The 5,232-nt window shown below is 34.5% G+C and overlaps 1 pseudogene; it reads right to left on the reverse strand.

The window, feature by feature from the left end:
* Positions 1-2,730: 2,730 nt before the first annotated feature.
* Positions 2,731-4,949, reverse strand: LOC138916953 (olfactory receptor 5D18-like; annotated as a pseudogene).
* Between the last annotated feature and the right edge of the window lie 283 nt (positions 4,950-5,232).

Raw genomic sequence — 5,232 nt, forward strand, 5'->3', positions numbered from 1 at the left:
TGGACCCCTCCTAGACTCTGTCCAATACATTTCTACCTTTGAGTTATTTGTCTGTGCCCTTATCTTGTGATGAACCATAACTGTGAGTATACTTCTCTGTAAGTTGTTTGAAATTTCTGGGAAATTAGGGTACCTAAATGTGTTTTTGGGAATTCCTCAGACTTGTAATTTGTGCCAGAATTGAGTGCTGGATTATATGCTGTGACCTCAAACCTTACAGTCTGGCTAACTCCACGGTACCAGCAATTCCACTCCTAGGTATATACAAAACAGAATTGACAACAGGCACTCAAGCAAATACTTACACATGAATGTTCTTATCAGCATTATTCACAACCGCCAAAAGGTGAAACAACACAAATGTCCTTCAATAAATAGATGGACACACTAAATGTGGTGTGTATATATGTATGATGGGATATTACTTAGTAATAAAAAGGAATAAAGTACTGATACATGTTATAATGTGAATGAACCTTGAAAACAGTATGCTAGAATGAAAGAGGTCAGACACAAAGGTCACATACTGCATGGTTCCCTTTGTATGAAATGTATAATATGGGTAAATACATAGAGATAGAAAGCAGATTTCTCATTATTAGGACCAAGGAGGAGGGGGAAATGGGGAAAAACTGTTTAATGGGTATGATTATTTTTTGAGATGGTGAAAATAATTTGGAACTAAGTAGAGGTGTGGGTGTACAATATGGTGAACCTTTTAGTGTCAATGAATTTTTACTTGAAAAAGATTAATATTATATTATGAGAATTTCACTTCAATAGAAGAGAAACCAGTTATGAAAAGGAAATAAGATTTGATTCTATTTTTTATCTCAGTCTCTGCAGCAGTTGATTCAAATTTTTCAAAGGTAAAAATCATGTTATTCTCCTAACTAAAATTCTATTGCTTCAGTCTTCCATATTATCAATAATTCATTATCCAGAAAGAAGGAAGTAAATAAGTTTTTCTTGTTCTAATACTCTATCCTTTCTGTTCCAGTTTGCTGAAAATTTTTATCATGAATAGTTGCTTAATTTTATTAACTATTCTTCACATCTTTTGAGGTGACTATATGTTATATTTTATTTTGTTAATGTGGTGAATCACATTGATGGACTAGTAATGATATAGCAAGCTTGCATTCCTAGATTAAACCTCTCCTGAATATGATTTATTACCCATTGCATATATCAATGAATTGATTTGCTATTTTAAGCACTTGTCCATATATATTTATGATATATTGTTCTGGAACTTACCTATCTAGTGATGCAGGTATCATAAAATGAACTGGAAAATGTTGCCTGCTTATTCTATTGTTGGTGTAAATTTATGTACGATTGGAATTAAACCTCTCTAATGTGCCATATACATTAGGGATAAGGCTATCATTTTTGTAAGGTATTCCTGAAATTTTGTTGATAACAGTAGGGAAATAAACACCAAATATAACCAGAAAATCACTCATACATGTTGCTTCTCTGAGACCCACAAGGTCAGAACTATTTTCATACACTTTCTATTGGGCTTTATCTTTGTGCTTAGAATGCAACTTTTTTCATCAACAAGACAGTCTTTGAGCTTGAATGAACTATGAATCTAAGCAGCAATATTCAGGAAAGAAAGAGCCTTGATGTAGGAGCTCCACAATCCCTTCCCCTAACTGCCCGTCTGAATTTCCTTATTTCTCTTTCAGAGTCAATCTTTTTCTAAGAAGATAAAGAGTAAGGAAGATCAGTTATGCAGTAAAAATGTCACCTAACACCCCTGGAATCCTCATATTATAAAAAAATTGTCCAGCATTGCAAATTTCCTGAAGTTGTATTACTAAACATTATATGAAAAGTAATATTTACATAATATGGTCTACATTCAACTTATAACATTTTCTCCATTAAGTGACTATTAATTCTGTACATTCTTCCTTTAATCTTGTGAATACCTTCACCAAAAATCTTGACACAGCTCCTCAGAAATGAAACAAAGGAACTGCACCTATCCATGGCACTATTAAGAATATAAAGTAAGAAGCGTATAATTCATATATAGAAATGAAGAGCCCATCTAAAAGTGCACAGATTAAAATTATAACTTTGAAATGCTTGGAGAATATCTGCATTATATTTGTGTAAGTAAATGTCCATTCAAAAGCATTTTCCAGAATAACTAAAATCTATTCTAAAGGAACTTACAGCTATTCAGATGTTTTTCTTTATAATTTGTTTTATTTTCTCCTTAGGATCTTAAATCCAAAGACCTATAGCATATATCAAATATAGCTCACCCTATACTGCGTTCACATCCTTTAGATACATGTTTTCTGTCATTAAAATATTTTTATTAACATACACACAGCCTATCAAACTACTTGTTGACTGGAGCACTTAGTTGAGTGTGTATGACATCTGGCTGACAGAGAGTTAAAAGTTAAATAAATCACATAACTCTATACATTATATATCTTGAATTGTTGAATATATTGTTACATATTGTTCCACAATCAACTAAATAGGTTAGGTTACAAAGTTTGACATCAATCTTCATTAAAATGGAAATTAGAATTTTTTATTTGCAGATAAAAAGTCCATGATTTGGGTGAAGTCAATAACATGATTCACAGTCTGCAGTTGGACTGAAACCATGATAACTTGGAAATTTACTAAAATTTTGTCTATCCTGTGAGACATCAACCATGATCAGCCATGGAAAAGTCTGTCAAGCTACAACAGTTATTTTTATTTATTTATTTATTTTCCAAAAAAGATTCACTCTGAGCTAACATCTGTTACCAATCTTCCTTTTTTCTTCTTCTCCCCACCAGAACCTCAGTACATAGTTGTATATTCTACTTGTAGGTCCTTTTGGTTCTTCTATATGAGCCACCACCACAGCATGGCTACTGACAGACAAGTGATGTGGTTCCATGCAAAGGAACTGAATCCAGGCCACCAAAGTGGAGCAGTTATATTTATCTGAAATACAGGAAGAACAGTTTCCATTAAACAAAATTGACCATAAACTTTAGGTATATTGAAGTGTTAGGCCCAAATCTTCATTGTATTCTGTATCCATGCTCATTGCCATATAGCTTTTCAGTTCTACAAGGCAGATACAATTTCTTAACCATTGACTTTGTGCTCAGCTATATGATTTGCATTGGCTAATAGAATGTTAACAAACATAATACACATAGGAGCTTGAATCGGCTTTTGTTATAGCGCATTCTGTCTTCTGACTCAGTCATTGACAATCCAAGAAGATACTCTAACTAGCCCAATGGTACGCAGAGCAGAGCTATTGAATCACCAAGCAGATCCATAGACTAGAGATGATTTTGCTAGTTAGGCAAGACTATATCAGGTTAACGAAGATGCTCTAGCTGATATTAACAGGGCTGCTCCAATAAATCCCCCGATAAAAAGCAAAAATTGCTTAATGTTACATGTCACCGAATTTTATGTTCCTTATTATGCATCAACAGCTATATTATACACAACTCAAAATTGGCATGAATGACAATTTTAGATTTAGCAATAACTACTTCTGAAGTGTGCAGTTTTTAATTTTAATTTTTGATGTTTTATATACAAATTAAATTTATATTAACAAACATAATTTAAGCAAACAAGATTGTGGAATTTGTTGGGGGCAGAGGTATGACTTCTTTGCACTTAAATTGTACTAATGCTTCCTGTGTGGAATTAAATAAATATTTGTTTTAAATTTAGAGTCTGAGTGCTGAATAACTCCTAGTTTACTATATTGCACTTGATGTATTCTCCCTGATAACAAGTTGTAAATATTTACAGTAACTCTATAAACCCATTCTGTGATGACAAAAAAAGAATGAAAGGTTCACTGGGCAAACGGTAATGTGTACTAACTCAGAAATCTTTGCATGACAAACTCTGTGAGCAGATTCTTCATTTAAGTGGCCTCAACCTTAATTAGTGTGTTATTTATTATTTTATAGCTAATTTGCTAAAGTTTAAATTTAACAGATGCTAAATAATCTGTCAACTAGGGAGTTACATTGAACGCTGCTTTGCTTTATGAAAAAAAGGAATTTGAAGTATTAAAAATGCTAAAAGTCTTGGGCAATCCTCCACAGTACTCTTTAAAATGAAAAAGTAAATCTTACCATCTTACATTAATGACATAACAATTTGCTGTTGATTGACTTCCTGACTGTCTCCTTCACATCTTTGTTCCTGAGGCTGTAGATCAGTGAGTCCAGCACGGGGATGACCACTGTGTAAAACACAGAGGCTAACTTGACCATGAGCCATGAACTTTTGGAGTCAGGAACACAGTAGAGAAATAGGATGGTCCCATGGAAAATGGTAATGGCTGTCAGTGGGAGGCACATGTGGAGAAGGCTTTGTGGCACCCCTCAGTTGAAGACAATTTCATGACAGTGATAAAACTAAAAAAATAGGAAGTAAGAATGATCATCAGGCTGTTTGTTTCATTGAATGTGGCAGAGACTAAAATGATTTTCTGGCTAATGTGGGGGTCAGAGCAAGACAGAGAGACATTGGCGGCATGCTCACAAAGTTATTTATTGTATTATTCCCTATGAAGGATAATTCCAATAGAAAGTAGGTAAGTGTCAGGGAACAGACTGCACCCCAAGAGTATGATACAGCCACCAAATGGAACAAAGCTTCTGGGACATTACAAATGTGTAGAGAAGACGGTTACAAACTGCCACAAATCAGTCATATGCCATCACTGCCAACACGAATGGTTCTGTCACCACAAATATGCATGCAAACAATTGTATGATGCACCCTGTGAAGGAGATGGTTCTGTCTTCCACGACCAAGTTTTCTAGTAGTTTAGGTGCAACTACAGTAGAATAACAGAAATCAACAAAGGATAAGTGGCTGAGAAAAAAGTACATGGGGGTGTGGAGTTTGGGATTGACCTTGATAATCACAATCATGCCCAGGTTCCCCAGCACAGTGACTGTGTAGATGGTTAAGAATAACAGGAACAGAGGCACCTGGAGTCCTGGAGATTCTCAGAATCCCAAGAGAATCAAAGTGACTTCAGCACTCTGGTTTTCTTCATTCCTGTGGACAAAATAGGGAAGTCAATTCAGAGAAATGAGAAGCTAATTTTGGATAAGGGAGGTTAAAATGAGGAAATGTTGAGAGACTTTGTGATTATCTATAAATAGTGCTGTGGAAAACTCTTTGTTTCAACTGTTACATTATTTAAGAGCT

This window comes from Equus caballus, chromosome 12 (genome assembly GCF_041296265.1).
Source record: "Equus caballus isolate H_3958 breed thoroughbred chromosome 12, TB-T2T, whole genome shotgun sequence".
NCBI classification, from domain to species: domain Eukaryota; kingdom Metazoa; phylum Chordata; class Mammalia; order Perissodactyla; family Equidae; genus Equus; species Equus caballus.